At 40.9% G+C, this 25,059-nt stretch overlaps 1 protein-coding gene and 1 long non-coding RNA gene across 3 annotated transcripts in view; one reads left to right on the top strand and one right to left on the bottom strand.

Moving 5' to 3' along the window:
• The window catches only part of LOC133384980 (E3 SUMO-protein ligase ZBED1-like), a 207,462-nt gene that overhangs the window by 67,788 nt on the left and 114,615 nt on the right, over nucleotides 1–25,059 (top strand). The gene's annotated exons all lie outside the window — the stretch shown is intronic.
• LOC133384982 (uncharacterized) lies at nucleotides 6,547–11,924 on the bottom strand. The gene is made up of 3 exons (XR_009762743.1): nucleotides 11,855–11,924; nucleotides 9,380–9,694; nucleotides 6,547–6,637 (listed from the first exon to the last, which is right to left on the bottom strand). It is a non-coding gene; the product is annotated as an uncharacterized LOC133384982 (long non-coding RNA).

Below are 25,059 nucleotides of genomic sequence, written 5' to 3'. Positions count from 1 at the left end.
CCTCTTCTGAATCTTTTCCAACTCTATAATATCCTTTTTGAGATGAGGCGACCAGAACTGTACACAGTATTCCAAATGTGGCCGCACCATAGATTTATACAACGGCATTATGATATTGGCTGTTTTATTTTCAATACCTTTCCTAATTATCCCTAGCATGGAATTTGCCTTTTTCACAATTCATTTGAAATGTGGTGTTGGAGGAGAGCCTTGGAGATACCTTGGACCGCGGAAAAGACAAATAATTGGGTGTTAGAACAAATTAAATCAGAACTATCATTAGAAGCTAAAATGATGAAACTGAGGTTATCATGCTCTGGACCAGCCTTTCCCAACTAGTGTGCCTCCAGATGTTGTTGGACCACAACTCCCATCAGCCTCAGCCAGCATTGCCAATGGTTAGGAAAGATGGGAGTTGTGGTCCAACAACATCTGGAGGCACACTGGTTGGGAAAGGCTGCTCTGGACATAATGAAAAGACGTGATTCACTAGAAAAGATATAATGCTGGGGAAAATAGAAGGGAGTAGAAAAAGAGAAAGACCAACAAGATGGATTGATTTTATAAAGGAAGCTATAGACCTGAACTTACAAGGTCTGAACAGGGTGGTTTATAACAGATGCTGTTGGAGGTCGCTGATTTGTTGGGTCGCCATAAGTCGTAATCAACTTGAAGGCACATAGCAGCAACAAATGGTGCATGTCACCCGACATGGTAGTGTGCCAGTAACCACGCAACTATTTTTATTTTATTTATTTATTATTAAATTGATATCCCACGCTTCCTCCCAGGGCGAGATGTAGACACAATGTATTAAATTTATAACACCTCACTGTAATGGTATAAAGTCTCCCCAGCTTTGGATTCCAAAATGGTCCCTTATCGCTAGTCTGTCTCTGCAACAAGAGATTGTTGAAAGCTAATATTTGCTGTTATATCAGCTTTCTCCAAAGAATCATGGGAATTATAGCTGAAGATGGTGCTGAAAACTTCCTCTTAGAGATCCCTTCCCTAAACTACAGTTTTCTCTGTAGAGGGTATGTCTCTGTGTCAGTCAATACTTTAGTTCAAATTATAATATGACAATCAGCCACTTATAACTATGAAAGTAAGGAAATGTACCTTCAGATTTTATTATCTTCCTCTTAGCCCCGGGTGCATTAGATGCATTTTATAACTCAGAGTAACCTAATACTGCCTTACACGTGGCACTAATTGTGGCAGTTGAAAATTATGAACAAAATGAGTGCTAGGATATTTACGAAGGAGAATTCTCCTGCCCTTGCTTGGTTAATTAACAGTAACTGTGGTTAACATTACTGAGGTTCTCTCTTAACTAGGGAAACAGCCTCCAATCCTCATTTCAAATCTTGGTTTAAGACTAGGGAAACTGGTTAAGGCTGGCAGAAGAAATTTGAACCAAATAGCATTGTGTTTACTGATTTGGTTTGCTCATAATGCTAAATCATGATGCCATCAGTGGAGAGGTCTTGATTAGGCTCTGCATAAAATTAGAACTTCAATGAATTTATTTTCAAAGATTGTCCTAGCGCTTTCGATCCTAGTAATTTTGCATATTTGTGGACTTGTTTTGGTTATACTTTTTTTGGTAAGTAGAAGTCTTGCAGCTTCTAGAATTGTGGTGCAATATAATTTGCACTAGATTTTTCAAAGATGTAGATAAGGGCATTTTGTTGTCTTGTGTTGGTGACAATCACCACTAGTGCCTGTATTGTTTCCCTTTCACAGCCGGCATCCATGTCCTGGTCCCTTATTTAGCATTCTGTCTACCACCATGTTTTCTAGCAAAAATGAATATTGATTTTCACAGAGCTTGTGAGACTTCAGAGATTATGTGACTTCAAGTGACACAATAAATTAAATGATCTTCCAAATATTTAGGCTAACCTAGTTAAAAAATATCCTTTGTTGCTCTTTCGCTTGAGAAATGTAAAGATCAATAGGAGTTCTTGAAAATGTGTACACTGCTTCCTATGAAGCCTTTTGTTGATATTTACATCTGCTGCATTTGGTTTTGCTTTTTCCCCCCAATTTGCCCCAATAAATTACACCTAAAGTGGCTATAGTACACAGAAAATAGACCAAGAACAATAACGTTTCAACAACCTTTTAAACAATTTGTTTCAATAAGCTTATCAGTAATGGTGTCCATGTTAAACATAACAAAAGCCAACATTTTATAAAACCAAAACTCTCAAGGGGTGAGGTGTAGAATGCATGAATGCAAACAATGGAATTGTGTAAAAATCTCAATCACAAACAGCCAGTCCTGAAGAGCAGCAACAGCAAGAGAAAGCACTCCTAAATGCTCTTCAAGACGACTTCCAACACAGCTTAGTGCTCTTCCAGCCCATTTCTGCTCCAGTCATCTGCCTGTTGAATGTTTAGCATTACATAATTTAAATAAGTAAATGTTTACCAAGTACAGAATACTTTATTTTCCTTTTTTTGTTGAGAGGTGTTTAATTTATTAATATAATCCTTCTTAAACTGAAAAAAAATTGGAAGAAATATAGTAATTCCAAACCAGAAATGTTCTTGTGCTTAAAAGTATATAACATTGATGTCAAACTAATTAAGATGGTGAATATTCTGTCAGTCTGAATACTTCTTTCACTTTCCCAATTGTTCTGTTTAATGTGACAAATACAAATATAAACACATCTAGTGTGACAAGGGTTTGGATTATTCTATTGGTCCACACATAATAGTTATGTATTAAATTTGTATTGGACATGCTGAAACTCTTCCCTTCTAAACCACTCTGGAAGTTGGCAAGGAATAGATTAAAGAGAGTTTGTTCCATTCAGCAACAGATGGAGAGCAGAGCTGTTTAGAATCTTTTGGGAATAGGATGAGAAATGCAAATTAACATGCAAATTATTTTGTCATGCTGGAATCACTTTGAAGCTTGGTGTCTACACTCATCTTCATTTTAAAAAAGGAAGTCATGATCCATCCTTGTTGCTTGATTATACCTAGAGTAAGCTTTTCTATTTTGCAAAATCTCAGCACGCTCCTCAGGCTGGCTGAGACGAAAGCATACGTCTCATTAATATATTACAAGCTCTCCTCTGTTCTCAGTAACATTTCTAATAGTCCCTGTTTATGTGTATGTTTAGGGTGCTCCTTATGCATACACACACACACATATTTCATAGGTTATAAAATATGTGAGTGACACCCACAATGAAAGCACAAGGACAGTTGATGACTGCAATGTATGTATGTAGGGGCTGATCTTGAAAACAGTCCAGAAACTTCAACTAGTACAGAATTTGGCTGTGAAGTTGCTAAGATGGAGCAGGGATTCAGAACACAGTTATGTTGGTCCTTGCTCATATAATGTTTATGGCAGATCCATTCCTGGATCCAGACCAGGATTCCAGAATGCTCTGGGCTAAGCATAGAGTAGTTTGCCCAAGGATTTACAGTAGGAAGATTATGAGAAAGTAAAGTGAAGGAAGATGACCAGTCTCCATGTAGCTGTAAGCAAGGAAGGAACTCTGAAACAAACCTGTTATCTAATAAGCACAGTTTGAGATCAGGATCTTATTTCTAAGAATCTCAGGCCTCTAGACACAACAGCTCACTGGCATTCTTTGCATTCTTTGCCAGTATTTTTTTTTTGCTCCAATTTAAGATGCTGGTTTTAACATTTAAAGCCTTATATGGATTGGGACTCCAGTTTCTGATGGAACACTTCTCATATGTCTACCTGGGCCTTACAATAATTTACAGAGGCAGAGTGCTCCCTCCTGCTGAAATCCAGAGAGTGGCACCAAGAGAGGGCCTTCCCGATGGTGGGTCCCTGGGTCTGGAATGGTATCTCCCGAGAAGCTTGCTTGATATCTGTTTCAAAACTCTTTAGGTGCGAGGCCAGGACTTTTCTCTTTTCCTCAGGCTTTTAGCAGTTGAGTATTATTTAAAATGGCAACTGTTTTTAGGATTTTAGAGTGCCATCTTTTCTCTGTTGGTGATTTAATATTGTTCACTGGGGTTGTTTTTTTCTGAATGGGGATTCTATGTTTGTTTAGTCTTTTGTTTAAAGTGGGAGGTTTTTTGTTGGTGTCTGCTTTATGATGTTGATTTATGTATTTTTTAAAATGTTTTTATTTGCAGCATTGTATCTTTTGTTTTCATTGTGAGTTGCCAAGAGGCATATTGAATTATGTGAGACATAATTAATAAATAACAATAACAATAGTAGATGCAATTGCTACCATCTGCTTTTTCTCAGAAAGAAAACAAAATATTTTAAGAGAATGCAACTCCATTTCACCCCATTAGGAACAGTAAAAGCTGAAAGTTGTCATAATAGTTGTGTGGTGGAGAAGGAACAGAGGTGGAGGAGAGCAACTCCAGGACTGTTTACAGAGAAGGAGCAATGAAGTCATCTGCTGGAGTGCCAGGGAAATAGACACTCTTTGTTCTGGCAAGTGAATGAGGCATTAATGCACCATTCGAGTTTTACTGTTGTTTGTCACAGATTATCATAGGAGAAGTCACAGGATGAGGAGAATAATCAGCGACCAGATACTACTTTCCTTTTCTTTGATGAGCTTCCTTCCTGCTCAATGCTAACACTTATTTACAAAATTGTTTTATATTTCAAATTAAAAGCTAAAAGTTGCATAATCTGTTGCATACTGAATTTATGTTTTATAAATTAAATTTATGCAGTCAGAATTAAGTACCATTGAGTTCAATAGACCTTACTCACAGGTAACTACGCCTAGGATTGCAGTTGCAGTCATGCCATGATGCTGATCAGGGATATGAATCTAGGGCTCCACAGCTAAATTCTAATACACTTACTACTTTTTCACCCCTTTGCTAGCTCACTTTTTTATTACTCTCCTCTGATGCTAATAAATCAGCTATTATGCTGTGTACTGCTCCTCTTTGGGTTGTGTATATTTCATCTTTGACCAACATAGTTGCCTGCACTTCTGGACATTGCTTGGGGACGTGGCTGTAGGGACGATGACTTCCTGTACTTCAAAATAACACTATACCACTGCTTGTAATCCTTAATTAATTTCAAATATGGAGCAAGAAATGCCAGATGTCCAAGTTGGATTTAGAAAGGGAAGAGGCACAGAGATCATATTGCAAACATACATTGGATAATGGAACGGAGCAAGGAATTTCAGAAGAAAACCACCATGTGCTTTATAATTACAGCAAGATCATGAAAAACTATGGAATGCTTTAAAAGAAATGAGGGTGCCACAGCATTTGATTGTCCTGATGCGCAACCTGTACTCTGGACAAGAAGCTACTGTAAGGACAGAATATGGAGAAACCAATTAGTTCCCAATAGAAAAGGGTGTGAGATGGGTGTATTTTATCACCCTATTTGTTTAATCTGTACGAAGAACATATCATACGGAAAGCAGGATTGGACCAAGATGGAGGTGTGAAAATTGAAGGGAGAAATATCAGTAATTTAAGATATGCAGATGATACCATACTACTGGCAGAAACCAGTAATGATTTGAAATGAATGCTGATGAAAGTTAAAGAGGAAAGCACAAAAGCAGGACTACAGTTGAACGTCAAAAAGATGAAAGTAATGACAACAGAAGATTTATGCATCTTTAAATTTGACAATGAGGACATTGAACTTGTCAAGGATTATCAATACCTTGGCATAGTCATTAACCAAAATGGAGAGAATAGTCAAGAAATCAGAAGAAGGCTAGGACTGGGTAGGGCAGCTATAAGAGAACTAGAAAAGGTCCTCAAATGCAAAGATATATCACTGAACACCAAAGTCAGGATCATTCAGACCATGGTATTCCCGATCTCTATATATGGATGTGAAAGTTGGACAGTGAAAAAGGCGGATAAGCGAAAAATCCACTCATTTGAAATGTGGTGTTGGAGAAGAGCTTCGTGCATACCATGGACTGCGAAAAAGACAAATAATTGAGTGTTAGAACAAATTAAAGCAGAACTGTCACTAGAAGCTAAAATGATGAAACTGAGGTTATCATACTTTGGACACATCACGAGAAGACTTTATTCACTAGAAAAAACAATAATGCTGAGAAAAACAGCAGGGAGTAGAAAAAGAGGAAGGCCAAAGAAGAGGTGGACTGATTCCATAAAGGAAGCTACAGACCTGAACTTACAAGATCTGAGCAGGGTGGTTCATGACAGATGCTCTTGGAGGTCTCTGATTCATAGGGTCGCCATAAGTCGTAATCGGCTTGAAGGCACATAACAACAACGACATAGACAGTTCAAAGACACTATTCCTGGAGAAAAAGTAGTGCAATGGAAAGAGGTACAGTATTCAAATTTGGGGTGCTGAGTCCATAATTAGTAGGAAATTATCCCCACATGTAGTTTATTTTTATTTTGCAAAGGCAGAATTCTAACCTTCAATTAGTCTTATCCTCCAAATACATATCTCAAATCTGTTGTGGGTGGAGGGCTTCTGAAGACAGCAGAAAACAACAGCAATTTTTTTAAAATGACAATTACAAAGTGCGATTGGTTTTATTGAAAGTTTTTTTTGGACAGATTTTGTTGATTTGTTTTGTAGCATGTCTTCATCATTGTCGTCATCATCAATTTCTGTCCTGCCCTTCCTCCCAAATGAGCCCTGGGTGGCAAACAAGGAGTAAAACAATACCATTAAAGTACAATAAAATCATACTTAAAACGTTAAAAAATAAAAAAATTAAGAACATCTAAAAACTATTCTAACAGTCATACTCTCACAGCTAATAATTTCAAGGTTGCCAGAAACAGTCTCTTTCAGCCAGCAAATGCCTGGATGAGCAGGAATGTTTTTAACTCACCCCACCCCACCCCAATGTTAATAATGAAGAAGACAGATGCACCTTAACAGGAAGGTCATGCCATGCATCAGTGCCAACCTAGGATGATGTAAGGCTATACTGATCATTAGGCAATATTGCACTGGCTTCTAATTCCATAACTCATAAAGCAAAATGTGACCCATGATTATTATATTTGCATTTACCCGTGGTAAATGGCTAGAGTGTTCATAGTTTGATTAAAAGGCAACAACCCTAGGACTAAATTGAATTTTGAACCCAATAAGGCAACTTCTGTGTTTGTGTGTTCATGGTGGCTATCCAAATTTTATCTCGGACCTTCCTTATGTGGAAATAGCTCTTTATCCCGGTCTATGTTTTCTGTAAATTCTGATTAGACTTGATCTGATTTCCACTGTATTGTTAAAATGGTAACTATAGTTCTAACTTATAATGAATTAATTTATTCATATGGTCCATATTCAAATGTACTTTCACATGGCAACCTTGTAACCAATATGGTACCCTGCTGATGATGTTGGAGTCCCAACTCCCATCAGCCCCAGCTATTATGACCAATGGTCAAGTGTTGGGATAGGAGATAAATTTGATTTGATTTGCATTTAAAGGCAAATTTACCAGATTTGCACTTTCTGAAACAACATGAGAACTAAAACTCAGCCATCCTTCAACATTTGCACTTATCCAAATTTTGCAATGCAGCTCTCCAGGCAAGCAGTGTTTACAAAAATGCAGTTATGTGGGGAAAGGGTGCATAACAATGAATATCTTAGTAGAAATGACATATAATATGCACAATAAAAGAAGTGCTTGCAAAATGTGTACATTAGTCAAAACTACATGCAAAAATCTATACATTAGGAGAAATTCACGCTAAAATGCTGAAGAATTTTTATGAAGATTTTTTTGTAAAAAAACAATTACAAATTGCTTTAGTAATGTGACGAACTGAGTTTAAGATTGGAAAAATGAGACACTGGCATATCCTTCCATCCCTTGTCAGATGGGGAAGGCAGTTGTAGTCCAATAACTTCTGGAGGGCACTACATTGACTATCCTTTAAAAACTCAGCTGGTAGCCACAGATAACAGTGAATTGCACAAAGATGAGTGAATGGGCTGGCAGAGAAGGGGTAGAGTCAGCCCTGAGGATAGCCTACCCGCTCCCCACCACGTTCACTGATGGAGAGAATGTGAGGGCCAGGCCAGGGGAAAGGGAAGGCAGTGACTTTCAGCCCACTCCTCCTCCTTGCAGAAAGTATGTGAACTCATCCACCCCCCCAGCTCCAGGGCTGGACAAAGTGCTCCAGTCTTTCTTTATGCCCAACGCAGAAACCAAGCAGGCTGCCAGAGAAGGAAGCCCCCTTGTCTCTGCCCTGCATAAAAATGGAATAGACAGCTGAAGGGGAGCCAGAGCTCCCTGACCCTCTTCTGCTATCTGCTGGAAAGCTAGGAAAAAGTTTTGTTTTTGTAGGGCTCCAGTTTGGCTTAGATAGCGACCTCCAAGTCAGTCTCTACCAACGTAAAACTGAAACGCAGTAGACAAGATAGGAGCCAGCTTCTAATGCAGTGGAGTAGTTCGTTGATTGGAACCCTTTTATCTGGAAGCAAGACCCATTTAATTTTAAAGGAACAGGTGTCTGGCCACTGTTGCAAACACAACACTGAGCTACGTGGTGCTTGGTCTAATCTAGCAGCGGAATTCTTCCATACTACCCTTTCTTCAGACTTAGCACAAAGCATCCTGAAATAAACTGCCTATCCACTATTGGATTACCATCATTGTTTTGCTTTGTACATACTATTTTTACATGTCATAAATTTGACGATTTGAAAATACCTGATGAACTTCCAGAGCTTATTTTTGTTCAAGATTATAAAAAAACCCCAATAACATCTATGTCTTAACGTTTCAGTCCTACACTCAGTGGTTATTCCACCCACGTAAATTTAGGATTAGGGTATCAGGTACAGAACATTCTTCCTGTCACATTCTAAGTAACTCCATCTGCTTTGCAGACATTAAAATTAGGTGCACTGAATTTTAATATCTTATTTTCAAAAGATCCACTTGGAGAGCAAGCTGGCTGATATTTCTATATGAAACATATGGTAATAGTAGAATGAAATCTGTGCACACAACAGTTTTCTTGAACTTCATATACTCTGTTGAAATTTCAATAAGCATTTATTGTGCCTATTGAAAAGATGTAATAATATTTTTTAAATAAAATAAACACATTGAACTTATGTTGAACACATTTGTGTTGTAATTTTTTTATGCGAGCTTTGTTCAGACTAGTGTCTGATTCTGTCATCCTAACAATCATTTCTGTGTATAATCTTTGTTAAATTTGTGTGCACAATTAGCAAAAACATTCACCACAAAATCCTGTTTTAAAAAATTGACTTAATCATGACTAACCTGAGCATTGTGAGGATACGGCATATAGTTTTCTAAATAAATATTATTTCTTGATTTCTTTTAATTTCATGACTATCCTTGTTTGATAGTGCCTTTTATGAGCAACAAAGTGTTCTTACTTTTCAACAGTGAAGTCATATAGTATCCAGTATTCAGGCTTCTAGTAGAATAGCTGTCTCTTTTCAGATCGCTGTAGAGCCAGTTTTTCTCCCAAATTCCATAGATTGCTGTTTTAACTGGACACTTCTTGGGATGTTCAAGATGTATTTTTCATGCTGGGCAGGCCTGAGAATCCATGTGAGGCACCAATGCCTAAATTGGCACCAGACTTGCAAAATTTGGATGTTGACAGAAGTTTGGATGCCTAATGTCTAAACCTTTAGGAAAACTCCAGAGAGTTCAAAGAGAGACTGTAGCAGTAAGGATTGAAAGGGCTGAAATAAAATTGACCCAGAATAGAACTGATGAGCAGCTACAGAGGGCTGAACCAAGATTCTAAGCCCAACTACCTATGCTAGGGTTGCCAGGTCAGTAGCATCCCAAACCCTGAGATTTGGGGGCAGGCCCGAGTGATGTCACGGGGCAGGTCCAAGTGACATCATGGGGTTGGTCCCAGTGATGTCACAGGGTGGGTCCAAGTGACATCATTGGGTTGGTCCAAGTGATGTCATTAAGCATGATACATTAAGCATCAACCACAGTTGCTTGGCGCATACAATTCATACAAAAACATTTATCTGATTGGAAATTAAGATAGAAATCTTAGCTAAAAGATAGAGCCTGGGAAGGGAACATTTAATCTAGCCAATTCGCTTCTGGCAAAAAGGGTTCAAGTGCCCTCAGGCCAGGCCAGGCCAGTCACCAGAAGGCCATTGTAGGAAAAAAGGAGCCTAGTGTTGTGGAGATGTTAGATGGGAGCACTCAGGAATAAAGATGGATGCCCCCGAAGAGCTGCATTTCTAAACACACTAAGGGACTAATCCCCATAGAACTCAATAGGACTTACTTCTCAGTAGATATGGTTAGATTGTGTTGTTGGTAAATCTTGACAAGGGATCCTCTACAAAGATATCCATATCCAAGTAGGGTTGGCAACCCCCTGCCTGGAATGCCCTGCCCCTACCTTTTAATGTCCAAATTTCTTTACAGATTTGACCCTTCACTTCAGAAAGAGGTCTGAGTAATGAGTAAGAAGATTCTCTACTCTTTTCTGTCTTCCCTATGGGCTCACTTCATCAGCCAACCCAATTCCAGTGAATATAATTGGCAGAGAGAAAGCACACTTGATCTACCTTCACAGGCAGTAGCTTAGGAACAACAACAATTGCAGCCACGCTGCCCAGAATGTGAATTCTCTTTTACCACTATTGGACAACAAACAAACAACAAGGTGAATCATCAGTGGGTTTAAGAAGGTTGAGTGGAGCGCATGGAACCACTGTTGTTGCTTCTATGGATGAAAGGGAGTGAGGATAAAGGTAAATGAAATGTAAATAGAAAAAGAACAAAAGACAGTGATGATTTCTTAAATGCAATACCATACCAACCACAACATGAGTCCTATGAGTAAGGCAGAAAACTAAGCATCTCACAACCAGTCAGGATTCCTAACCAAAAACCAAAAATATGATAAATGAAGAAATATTTGTATAAGCATGACTATCAAATATATTTATTATTTACACAACCTGTAAAGATATTTATAGTGCAATCCTATGTTTGTTTATTCAGAAGCAAGTCCCAGTGTATTCAGTGGGGCTTACTCAAACAGGGACAGAACTGCAACCTCAAGTGATAAGCAACTTCATTCACGCAACCCGAAATTGAGAATCATGCCACTTTAAGCTGTTTTGCAACTGTTTATACTTGTTTTTATGGTCATTGGATTTTAAAGGGATTTATTTCTTATTGTGAGCTGCCTTGGTTTCCAGACTGCAACCCTACCTCACAGGGTTGTTGGAAAGATATATACACACACATTGGAGATGTAAAAATACATACACCCCATATAATAGTTTATTGTCAAAACCGGTTGATCATTGCAGAACATTAAAAAAATAAAATCAGTATTAGTTTCCAACATAATAAAACAGTGATACCTAAGTAAGCCCTGCCTAATTGCTGTAAAAATAGGATTGGAGGGGGAGAGAAAGATATACAACACAAACACAATTCTTTCTTATGTTCACTCAAAAGTCCCATCAATTTACAGCACAATCCTAACTATGTCTACTCAAAAGGAAGTCCTATTGAATTCAATGGGGTTTACTCTGGGTATGTTTACTCTGGAAAATCAAGTACATGATGATGATGATAATGATGATGATTTATATACCGCCCCATAGCCGAAGCTCTCTGGGCAGTTTACAACAATTAAAAACATTAAAAACAAGTATACAAATTTAAACCATTAAAACCCATAAAAACAGATAAGCAAGTTAAAAATACATGTTATTCAAATGCTGTTAAAATGGCTGGGAGAAGAGAAAAGAGGGTTAAAGCTTCAATTTGAGAAGTTTGCAAAACACTGCCCTCTTCAAAATTTAAACCTGTCTGACTCCTACACACAGGAGAGAAAAAGACTGAAAGCTTACTTATTCAATCTGTGAGATGTTCAGAAAAGCAGGAAAAAGCACGTTTCTGAGCCTTGGGTCAGTCACTTCCTCTCAGCCTCAGAGGGAGGCAATGGTAAACTCCCTCTGAATACCTCTTACCATGAAAATGCTGTTCATAGGGTCGCCATAAGTCAGAATCGACTTGAAGGCATACAACTCAATTTGACTCTACATTTTTGTCTTTATCATTCCTTGTCAATCACAACCCTGATTTCTTATTGGCTAAAAACCTGAAAGGGCAGGGATTAGAGCAGAATTTAGAGCAACTAAGAAGTTGTGGGGGGGGTAGCTGATGTTTTGGTGTGTATCTCTGGAACCAGACCAACTAGAAACTTAATTTCTTTAAAAATGAAAGCTGAAAGTTGGGAGATTAAGGTGAGGCAGCCGGAGAGTCAGAGGGGACGCCCAAAAACTCAGGCTGAAAAACGGAGATCTGGCAACCCTAACCAATGCTACAGTCACTGGATTGCAAGCCATTAGAAAAGAGCCTCGGAGCTATCATTTCCTGTCTGCTAGCCTTCAGAATCAAATAAGATTCTTTGGAATAAAACTCTTGATATATGGGAGCCTCATGGGTAGTGTTGTCAGGGTTCCTGTTTTTGCCTGGAGACTCCAGTTTTGCGGGGTCCTCTCCAGGTCTCTGCGTCAGTCACCTTATCTCCAGACTCTTAGCTTTCATTAAAAAAAAGTTTCTAGGTGGTCTGGTTCAAAAGATACCAACCAAAATGTCACACACACACCAACTTCTGTTAGTACCGGCTGCTCTAATGCCTGTCCTTTCAGGTTTTTAGCCAGTAAGAAAAGTCAGGCTTGTGATTGACAAGATTTGTTGACACACACCCCAGGCAATACCTAAACCCTATTTCAAGTTCTTAGAGCAGTTTCCTTTTCCTGTGTGTCTCACAGCAGGAATTCAGTAAATACGTAGCTTTCAGCAGCATAAAGAATACTTTCTCTGTACAGGATTGGGACTTGCTTCTGAGTAAACATACATAGGATTGCACTACAACAGAAGATCACAGCAAGATCTTCGTAGGCGTACACAGTAAACAATTTTAGTTAAAAGTGTGCATGCAGGTTTTTTAATTACTTGCAAAAATGGCATGTTATACATTTTATTTTTCAATTAATTTTTGAATAGAGTTGGAAACCAAGGCAGCTCACAACAAGGAAGAAATCCCTTTAAAATCCAATAACCATCAAACAAGTATAAAACAGTTGGAAAACAGCTTAAAGTGGCATGATTCTGAATTTTGGATTGGGTGAGTGAAGTTCCTTATTGCAGTCCTGTGCATGCTTCCCTGTTTGAATAAGCCCCACTGAATACATTGGGACTTGCTTCTGAGTAAACTTGCATAGGATTGCACTATAAATATCTTTACAAGTTGTGTAAATAATAAACATCTTTGACATTCATGCTTATATAAATGTTTCTACATACTGTGTCTTGATATGTATCTGATTTCACACTATGGTTGTAAATTATTATTTACAAATTATTGTTTCCCCTACATTTTAAGTGTGCTCTTTTTCCTTGGGGTGGTCATGGTTCCTCTCTGTTGTTTTCACCCTGAGGGGTAGATTAGGCTGAGAGGTGGTCCATAGCCCACGGTCTCCCAGTAAACTTAGTAGCTCATTTCCATTTTAAAATTTAATTAATGTGAAGGCAAAGTTTATGAAGTAATGCAGATCTACATAATACATTTAAATCACATCTATCTCACATTAAAAGCTCATGACTTCCCCCAAAGAATCCTGGGAAGTGTAGTTTCCTCCTCACAGTTATAGTTCCTACCACCCTTAACAAACTACAGTTCCCAGGATTCTGTGGTGAGATGCATGTCCCTCTAATGTATGTTGAATGTGCTTTAAATGAATGATGTGGATCTGCCCTAGTATGCTGTGCATTCATTAGTGAATTAAAAAGAACAATTTTAAGATTCTTTTTTAAACAGGGCTGTAGCTCAGGGGTAGGGTACATGCTTTGCTTGCAAAGGTCCAAAATTCAGTCTCTGGAACAGACTATTGCCTGGAATCTTGGAGATCCAATGCTAGTCCATGTCATCAGTACTGAGCTGGATGGTATCAAATGGCCTGAATCGGTATAAGGCAGATTCCTTTGTTCCTAAAAGTGGAAAAAGACCCAGGGGCCAAAACGACTCTGAAATTTTATTTATTTATTTATTATTTGATTTATATCCAGCCCTTCCTCCCAGCGGGAGCCCAGGGCAGCAAACAAAAGCACTAAAAACACTTTAATACATCATAAAAACAGACTTTAAAATACATTAAAACAAAACATCTTTAAAAACTGTTTTTAAAAAAAGCTTTCCAGACATCTTAAAAAAGGTTAAAAACATTTTTAAAAAAAAGTTTTAAAAGATATTAAAAAGCAATTCCAACGCAGACTGGGATAAGGTCTCAACTTAAAAGGCTTGTTGAAAGAGGAAGGTCTTCAATAGGCACCAGAAAGATAACAGAGATAGCGCCTGTCTGATATTTAAGGGGAGGGAATTCCATAGGGTAGGTACCGCCACACTAAAGGTCCATTTCCTATGTTGTGTGGAACGGTCCTCCTGATAAGATGGTATCTGCAGAAGGCACTCACCTGCACAGTGCAGTGATCGACTGGGTATATAAGGGATAAGACGGTCTTTCAGGTATTGTGGTCCCAAGTTGTATGGGGCTTTGTACACCAAAACTAGAACCTTGTCGGAAGGCAGAGCTGGGGTCCCAATCCCGGGGAGCTGGATCCCGGAGAGTTGGGAGAAGAGTATTCGGATGGATGGCAGAGGGAAGGAGGAGGAACTTCCCCCCTTTGGAGCGAAGATGAAACAGAGGAACTGCCAGTGATAAGGTCGCTTAGCAACGGGGAGCCTGAGCCCTCCCTGGACATTCTCACGCCTCCCCCTCTTTCAGGCTCAGAGCAAGAGGGGGAAGAGGGAGGGCTGCTCACAGCCAAAAAGCGGGGAGGCAGTTTACCATCAGCCCCTCCCCTATCCCCCATCCTGGAATCGGAAACTTCAGAAGAGGAGGGGGTGATGCTTCCCCCCTCACCGCGCACACGCAGACAGCTGAAAAGACAGGAGAGAAGGGGGGGAAGGCGGGCAGTACCTGAGGGGCAGTTAAGGAGGAGCGAAAGATTGCGCGCCCGTTTGGCCCCTTCTTAAAGAACAGGCGGGAAGAAGTCCCTTGCTCTGTCAACTTTCTCCCAATGCCGCAGGATCTGTATCCCTGTATTGATTCATGAGAAAACGCAGTCTTTGTTTGGACATTACCCTAATAAAACACGAATTAACTACAATCGTTGGTCTGGTTCCTGAGTCACATCCTGGGCCTGACAAACCTTGAACTTGGCCCGGTAGCAAATAGGAAGCCAGTGCAGTTCTTTCAGCAGCTGGGTGACATGTTGGCGATACCCTGCCCCAGTGAGCAGTCTTGCTAATTTGTTTATGTATTTTATTTACAACATCTATATACCGCTTTGTTGTGGTTTATAGAAGGAATTAAAACAGTAAAATTATTGGCAAAGACAGGTATTTAAAAACATTCAAAATAATAAAACCAACAATGAGTAAAAACAGATAAAAAATATAATAGTTTCTACATACCTGGGTAGACTTGTCTAAACAAAAATGTTTTAGCATGTTATGTGCCAAAAAGAGTATAATGAAGCCACCTGCCTAATGTCAATAGGCAGGAAGTTCCAAAGTGTAGACACTGCCACACTAAAGGATCGATTTCTTACAAGAGCAGAACAAGTACTATGTGGAACCCATAACATGGAAAGCATATCTTGAACTTGGCCTGTTAGGAAATTGGCAACCAGTGCAGATTTCAGAGCAGAAGTATTATGTGCTGATAGGGTCTCACTCATGTCAGCAGTCGTGCCATAGCATTCTGCACTAACAGTAGCCCCCGGGTCAGGTTGTGCTGCATGGGGATTTCTGTGACCTTAGCTGACTGGCTGCCAGGATTTTTTTAGTTTTGGTTACGAACCCTGACTGGTTGTGGGATGCTGAGTTTTTCTACCTTACAAGATAGGAATCTTCTTCTGGTTGGTATGGCATTTAGGAAATCATCACTCTTTTCTTTTTCTATTTGCATTTCATTTACCTCTGACCTTACTTCCTTACATCCACAGAAGCCACAGAAGCCACAAGCCCCCGGGTCAGGTTGCGCTGCATGGGGATTTCTGTGACCTTGGCTGACTGGCTGCCAGGATTTTTTTAGTTTTGGTTACGAACCCTGACTGGTTGTGGGATGCTGAGTTTTTCTACCTTACAAGATAGGAATCTTCTTCTGGTTGGTATGGCATTTAGGAAATCATCACTCTTTTCTTTTTCTATTTGCATTTCATTTACCTCTGACCTTACTTCCTTACATCCACAGAAGGCACAAGAATGATTCCATGTGGTCAGCTCATCCCCCTTAAACCCACTGATGAGGCACCTTGTTATTAGTATGGTGGTTTGTTTTTTACCCAATAGTGGTAAAAGAGAATTCATATACCGTATATTCCGGCGTATAAGACGACTGGGCGTATAAAACGACCCCCAACTTTTGAGAAGATTTTCCTGGGTTCGGCCCTTACTTGGCATAAACCAACTGAAGGGCCTCAGTTAGACAGGCCCCATTGGTTTCAGTGGGTCTACTCTGTTGAAGTGTGTGCGTTGTTGCGTGAAACAGCATACATTACGTTGGAGTTAAGTTGAGCAAGAAACTTCTTCAGAGCATTAGATCATGTTAAGAGTCTTTATTAAGACATTATGGCCAAAGGCTTAAGAGTAAATACATGTAGAGTTTCTTCAGTCACCCCCCTTCTGGTACATCTCTCTCCAAAGGTAAACACAGAAGACAACCTCTCAGTTCAGAGGCAATACACAGAAGACTCAGCTCAACACAAATAGCTGCTAGAACTTTTCCCAGTCTATCGCGATGGTTACCATAGCAACAGCCTTGGCTGTCCGTTCCCAGACTGGGCAAAGACACAACTCCCCCTAGCTACAGTTTTTCAGACTTGATGGAAAACAAACTCAGTGACAGTGCGGTTCAATGGTCAACAATCCCCCCCTTTTCCCATCATGTCTGTAACTCATTACAACAATAACAACAATACATTTCTCCAATACATCTTGCAATACAGCTTACATTTCAGTACAGGTCAACATTTCTGTACATTTAGCTAACACTTTATTCAATCAAACTTTGGCTGAACACATGTCATATATAACGTGTCAGGATCCATTTCAACCAGTTTGTGCATTCCAGGACTGGTCACTAATCCCACAGTGACTCTTTCTGGTGGTTTGCCTATATTTGATCTTGTAGAACGCCTTAAAGGCACTAGAGCTTCTGCTCTTCCATCCCCCCCACTTGAGCTGGTACTTGGCACAGCCTGCGCAGGAGATTCCATTTCCTCAGCCTTGCGTTTCTTCTATCTACGTTTCCCACAAATGAGCTCATTTAACGCATCCCTGAGAGGAATATGTGTGCCCTCCACCTTTATGTCTGGATTTGGCTTAAATGTTTGTGATTGTGTGTCATCTGACCCTGTAAGAATGACTGTTTCCCTTTGATCCCAAGGTTTTTTTGAGACTTTAATGCTTCTGCTCAGAATTAACTGCTGTGTTTCTGACAACCAAACAAATTCTTGTTGTTCTCTGGGTGCAAGCTTGCCTCATCTTTTTCTCTGTGGAATGTGTACCCGGCTGCTTTGCACTCTCTTAGGCATTAACCTGATTGCATTACATGACGATTCCATGTGAGCAGTAAACACTGACTGTGTGCCTTTTACAGCTGTCTTTTTACAGCTCTGGCGGTCATTCCCTTTCCGCCCCATTAAACTCAAAGCATCAGCACAATTCACACCCATGGTCATTCTAAACTGCCCCTGTGTCATGAATCCCTGGCAGACAACTTTGCCTCTTCTCTGCACAAAACATTTTCCTCTATCAAATGTTACACAATACCCAGAATTCACCAGTTTTCTGACTGACAACATGTTATGATTCAGTTCTGGTACAAACAAACAATCTGACAGTATTCCCAGCTTGTCAAATCTCACCAGACCTCGGGCTTCCACAATCTTTTGCGATCCATCAGCTAGCTGCACAAAATCCTGCACATTTTCTGAAGTGTAAAACAAACTTCTGTCTTTGATTAATATATGGCTCGCCCCGCTGTCAACAATCCAGTCAACAGGTCCTAAATCTTGAGACTTCTGTTTACAAACAAAGTTCACACTTCCCTGCTTCAAGCCTCCGTCCCTGGAGTTGCGCTTGACTGCACAGTCTCTTTGAAGATGCCCACGAGCCCCACAGGCATAACAAGCCTTTAACAGCTGCTGCTTGTAATCCTGTTTGCTTTCGACAGCCTCCTTCTGCACGGCTCTCTGCGCCTTCTGCCTCCGCTGCCATTCCTGGGACAAATCCTGCAACGCGTCCCACATCTGTTTAGCCGATGGCTCATCTCTCACACACATCAGTTGAGAATCCGATAGAGCCAAGATTATAAACGCCTGCGCCCTCTGATCTTTGCGCTTCCAGGCTGCGGTCAATACCGCCGGGGGTGATCCATCTATAATGTCCCATAAATCCTCTTTTATCAGCAAAGCCTGCATCCTCGGCTTCCAGCTGCCATAATTCTTTTCCGTCAATCTTTCCATTGGCAAGCCTCCCCCAGACAGGTTTAGAGCCATGTTGCTCACCTCTGTCTGGTACAATCAATCAAGCTGCCCTCTGGAACTCTGTCTGCCGTTCAGACCAGCAACTTACTCCCGTGTAATGCGCTGTGGATCTGGGCCCATAACCTGTTGAAGTGTGTGCGTTGTTGCGTGAAACAGCATACATTACGTTGGAGTTAAGTTGAGCAAGAAACTTCTTCAGAGCATTAGATCATGTTAAGAGTCTTTATTAAGACATTATGGCCAAAGGCTTAAGAGTAAATACATGTAGAGTTTCTTCAGTCACCCCCCTTCTGGTACATCTCTCCAAAGGTAAACACAGAAGACAACCTCTCAGTTCAGAGGCAATACACAGAAGACTCAGCTCAACACAAATGGCTGCTAGAACTTTTCCCAGTCTATCGCGATGGTTACCATAGCAACGGCCTTGGCTGTCCGTTCCCAGACTGGGCAAAGACATAACTCCCCCTAGCTACAGTTTTTCAGACTTGATGGAAAACAAACTCAGTGACAGTGCGGTTCAATGGTCAACATACTCTGGGTAGAACTAACACTGGATAAAATCCTATGTGCGCACTGACTCAAGAGTAAACCCAATGGTACCGGGCGGTGCTTAGGGCTGCATCCGACGCTACTCAGAAGAGACCCACTGAAATTGGTGCAACTAAGCCAGCTACCTCTACTAGTTTCCATGGGGCTACTCTCGAGTCAGGACGAAGCAGGGCCGAATGGCACCCCCGCAGGCACACTGACTCGGGCAGCAAGCCCGGTAGAACTTGGCCCGAGAAGGCCGGCGCGACACCAGATCGGGGCCACCGGTCATCGGCGGGAAAGAGACAAGGAGAAAGCCTCACCTTCGTTGGAATCCCGCGCGCGGCCGCTGTGCTGTCCATCCTCTTCGTCGGCGGGGCTGTCCAGCTCCTCCTCCTCCTCCTCTTCGAAGCTTTCAGCGGCGGCGGCGGCAGCGGCAGCGGGGCCCGTGCTGGCGGGCAGCGCAGCGGAGGCGGCGGCGGCAGCGGTGGGGGGCGGAGGCCCCAGCGGTGGCAGCGCGGGAGAAACCAGCGCTGCGACGCTCATGGCCGAAGCGGGGAGGAGGAGGAGAAGGCTCCGCCACCGCCGCCGCCCAAGGCACCCGGTGCTTTTTTTCCTCACAGCGGCAAGCCGGTTTGTGGTTGGTTTTTTTTTAACTCCCTACCACAGGCTGCCGCAAGCTGCCCCCCCTGCCTCCTACGCGCAGGCGCGCGAACCACTTCCGCTCCTTCCTTTCCTTCCTTCCTTGGCTGGCTTCTTCCTCCCTTAGTTGTGTTTGGACCACTGCGCCACCCGTAGGGTGTAAGGCGCGGCGATACTCCGGCGGCGTTTGCGGCCGTAGACTTAATGTTTTAGACTCACGTGCCCGCCAAGCGTCTCCGGGGTCAGTTTGGGAGCCCTTCCTCGGCCCGCCCACTTTTGTTTCTTGTAGAAGACAGCAATGCCTCAGTTGGCAAAGTACCCGTATATTCCGGCGTATAAGACGACACCCGGCGTATAAGACGACCCCCGACTTTGGAGGAGATTTTCCGGGGTTAAAAAGTCATCTTATACGCCGGAATATACGGTACTGGGAAGTGAGGCTTCAATTTCTGTTGTTCCCAAGCTACTACCTGTGAAGGTAGACCAAACTATGTGTGTTTTCTCTCTGTCAATTATTACTCACTGGAATTAGGTTGGCTGTCAAAATGATTTAATAGTAGCCTACAGAGTAGGCAGGAAAGAATAGAGAATCTTCTTAGCTCTTACTCATTTCTCAAACCTCTCTCTGCAGTGAAGGGACAAGTCTGTAAAGAAATTTGGAGTGGCCACATTAAAAGTCATGTAGGGCAGTCCAGGCAGGGAGTTGCCAACCTTGCTTTGATATGGATATCGTTGCAGAGGATCCCTAGTCAAGCCTTACCAACAGCACAATCCTAACCATATCTACTCAGAAGTCTGTTGAGTTCTATGGGGCTTATTCCCTTAGTAAGTGTGTTTAGAATTGCAGCCTTCAGGGGCATCGATCTTTACTCCTGAGTGCTCCCATCTAACATCTCCACAACACTAGGCTTTTTTCCTACAATGGCCTTCTGTTGACTAGCCTGGCCTGAGGGCACTTAAACCCTTTTTGCCAGAAGCAAGTAAATTAGTTGCTTACCAGACTCTCTAAGCAGGTGAGAAGGAATGATCCCGTCAATTCAGCTGGACCCGAAACACCCTCATTTAGCTATATGTCTTCATTTCCAATCAGAGGGTTTTTTTTGGGTGGTATGCTCCAAGCAACTGTGGTAGATGCTTAATGTATCATGCTTAATGATATCACTCGGGCCCGCCTCTGAAATATCAGGGTTTGGGATGCTTCTGACCTGGCAACCCTACTCATGGGAATGGGGGAGATGATGTGAAGACTGTGGTGGACCAGTGCCACTATTTTGATGTTGCGAAATCCCTGGCCACGAAAATGGCAATGGAAAGCCTTTGCACTCCTTTACTTGCAGATCACTGCTAGATCATTTATGAAACATTATATGTGAAGTTTTTTTTAATATTAGTAAGATTCTTTTGCTCTGACAGCAGATAGATTATTCTTCAGCTAGTTGACTTGTACAATCGCTACTTCTCATTGTGGAGATCCAGATTCTTTACATCTGCCTGTTTCAGATTAATCTAGTTTTTTAAAAAAATATTTGTGTATTTAAATAATAACATTTATAGGACAATGCCTTTTTATGAGGCATTGAAAGTGTTCGTGGAGGGAACTGAAACTATACTTTTAACAAGATTAAATATTTAACAATAACTTGAAACCACACACATATATTGGTACTTAATCTATAATATGGTACTGCTGATCATTTTCCATTTTATTTTATGGCCAAAGGGGCATTTGTTTTGATGCATGAAAACTGAGGTTGTATTCAGGCCATCACATCACACCACACTTCTTTCTTTTTCTGACATGTTTGTCATAAGGTCCAGATTCCAAGTAACAGTAGCAGCTGGCTCCATAGAGATCCCTGAGGCTACAGCTGTATGAAGTTCTCCTGGTTATACTGTGGTCCAGATCACATCGATAGATAGTACATTACTTTGCCTTGGAAGTCCTGCCCTCTAAAAGTCACAATTTCTCATTTCCCTTCCTAATCCTTTTCCTTCTCCTGTACGTGTTCAGCTTTGTGATAAAGTTCATATCTTTAACTTTTATAGATTAAATGATGTGTTTGTTTTTTTAACTTTCCTGTGATATCAACTTGTATCACAGGTTGTAAATGTACCAGATATTTTTAGTCTAATACTGTATTGTATTCAAATTCTAGATTGCCAGAGAATGAGAGAGGACAGTTTTAAAAATTCAAACAATTTGTTGTTATGTGCCTTCAAGTTGATTATGACTTATGGCAACCCTATGAATCAGCGACGTTCAATAGCATCTGTCGTGAACCACCTTGTTGAGACCTTGTAAGTTCAGGTCTGTGGCTTACTTTATGGAATCAATCGATCTCTTGTTTGGCCTTCCTCTTTTTCTACTCCTGTTTTTGCCAGCATTATTATATTTTCTAGTTAATCATGTCTTCTCATTATGTGTCCAAAGTATGATAACCTCAGTTTCATCATTTTAGCTTCTAGTGACAGTTCTGGTTTAATTTGTTCTAACACCCAATTATTTGTCTTTTTTGTGGGCCACGGTATGCACAGAGCTCTCCTCCAATACTACATTTCAAATGAGTTGATCTCATTGATATAACTTGCTCAGACCTTGCGTTATAGCTCTTGTTTTTGCTACATCACTTCTCATTATTAAAGCAACCCTGTTTCTTCTTAATTTCTCATTTCCTGCATAAAATATTTTGTAGTTACCTGATTGAAAATGTCCCATTCCCGTCCATTTTAATTCACTCACTACAAGTATTGTAATGTTGAGACGTTCCATTTCTTGCTTGACAATTTTTAACTTTCCCTGGTTCATGCTTCTCACATTCCATGTTCCTATTGTCTGCGTCGTACAACTCCGGACTTTCCTTTTGCATCTATGCACATCAGTCTCTGGGCTTCCTTTCGGCATTGACCCAGTTGCGTCATTAGTCACAGCGCTACTCATACTTGTCCTTTGTTCTTCCTCAGTAGCTTGGTGAGTGCTTTCTGACCTGGGGGTCTCATCTTCCAGCACTATCTCGTGTTGCATTTTGGATACTGTGTTCATAGGGTTTTCATGGTAAGAGGTATTCAGAGGTGGTTTACCATTGCGTTCCTCTGAGTGTGGATGCATCTTAGTCTGGTGTCTCAGCTTTGACCATTCCGCCTTGGGTGCCCCTGCTAGGAGTCTAGCCTGTTGGTCTAGACTCCTGACGGCATTGTTCTCAGCTTCTTCAACACTCTCAAACCCCCTTACCACGTTAAGGTGTGCATCCGAGAGGGAGCCAAACAATTTAGTTAAGAAATAATTATATCACACAATAGTGTGGTACATATGTCATTGAAGTCAATGAAACAAATCTGATTTAAGGGTTTGGCTAGTTATTGGCAGCTGAGCCCTTGGGACAAAGAATCACTGGCAGGTTATGTAAATATGTTGTAAGAATGATGAATGATTTGGATACCTTTTAAATATTCTTGGACTGGTATGGGAGTAATTATTTTATTTATTTATTTTATTAAATTTATATGCTGTCCTTCCTCCTAGAAGGAGCCCAAGGTGGCAATAATTAAGGATGTGTTGACAACCATGCCAGTATAGGTAAATATGAAGAATCTTTATATCATGTTGAAGTCATTATTTTATTTTATTTATTATTATTATATTTATATGCCACTTTCCCTCCAAGGAGTTCAAGGTGGCATACAAACATGGTTCTCCTCTTCCTGATTTTATCCTCGCAACACCCCTGTGAGGTAGCTTAGGCTGAGAGACAGTGAGTGGCTCAAGGTCACCCAGTAAACTTCATGACCAAGTGGTGATTTGAACTCAGATCCCAGTACAACAATCTAACCACTACATTGCATTGGTGATTAACATAATTGTATTTCTGCAGCATAGGATCCTTTATGTATACATAAGAACTATATTGGGAACATACTTTGGCTTTCTAACGATTTGCACAAAATTTAATTGTAAAGTAGATTTATTAAAAGTACAACTCTGGGGCTCTAGGTTTTAAAATGAGTAGTTGAAATGCAGAATCCTCAGGTAATGTTTCATGAAGGGTCTGGAAACACGTAGTACCTGGTTTGGTGGCCGCTAAGAGCCATCTGACCTTACCTTTCTTTTAATAACAGCAACAAAGAACAACTTATAAATATAATAGCTTATTTTGTAGGACTGGAGTTTCCTTAACAGTCTGTTTTGGGTGGTATTTGCCCCTTTCAGACTCTCTCTAATGCCACAAACTTTTCCTGTTCTCCATTTAGTTTTTCCATTTTGATGGAGTTAAGTATAAAGGTGAAATAAGAGATACAGTTCTGATCTTCATATATTTCAACAGTTTTGATTGTCATTTGGAGGAGTGTACATGGAACAGAAGAACTCTTCATTCATTGTGATTAAAGTTGACAGAGCCTGTCCTCAAGGTATCAAACATAGACCCACATTTTCTATGACCATCTGACACTTGCAACCAGTTGGGTTTATGGTTGTATAACAGTCTCCTGGGTATTATAAAAAGCTTTGTTTGCTTTTGTAAAAATAAAGCAACTCAACTCACTGTTTATCATTAAATATATATATTATAAGTCCAGGAATAATATAGATTATGTGCAAGTAGCACTTTAGGGTATTAATCACTGATTAAGAATGAAAGCAAGTGTGGGGTAGAAGTCTGATTCTAAGAGTATCCACCCCCTACACACTTAAAAGGGTTTACCACCTATTGCCACCACACTCACAAAGAAGACTCAGAGACATCATACTGGTGCAATGTTATATTTATTCATATATAACTAACCTCCTATGGAGGAACTGCAGTCAAATTGACCAGATTAAGCAAATTAAACCAGATCAAACCAATTCAAACGAAATTCAAACCGCTTGGGCAGGTGAGGACTAAACTCTATCTGGTAGGGCAGAATCTCTCCAGTCCCCTGAAAATGTCAGCAGTCATCAGCTCTGGCTCCCAGCCAAAGATTGGGAAGCAAATCTATCCCTCCTTGCTGACTGAGCCTTGGGTGTGCACCCCACTTCTGCATTGTGGCCCTGGCATTCACCTGATGCACAAGTCAGGTCACGAGGACATTCCCCAGGTCCCCCCAATGCATCAAGCAGTGATGGTTCCCTAAAAGGTGCCCTTCACCCAATAATGCCTCAGTATACCTGTTGTTCCCCCCATCTTCCTCACCTGCCCGAACTCCACCCCACAAGAGGCAATCAGCTGCAGCTTGATCACATCTCACCCCACATAAACAGTTCAGACAACTGCAGGTCTTCCAGAAAGAAATCACAACCCTGTACCTAAAGGTGAACCCCATCATCCCTAAACAAATGGGGAGAATCATA

Source organism: Rhineura floridana, chromosome 5 (assembly GCF_030035675.1).
Source record: "Rhineura floridana isolate rRhiFlo1 chromosome 5, rRhiFlo1.hap2, whole genome shotgun sequence".
Taxonomy (NCBI): domain Eukaryota; kingdom Metazoa; phylum Chordata; class Lepidosauria; order Squamata; family Rhineuridae; genus Rhineura; species Rhineura floridana.
Note: the sequence above shows the minus strand (reverse complement) of the source record. Positions and strands in the feature narration are given on the sequence as shown.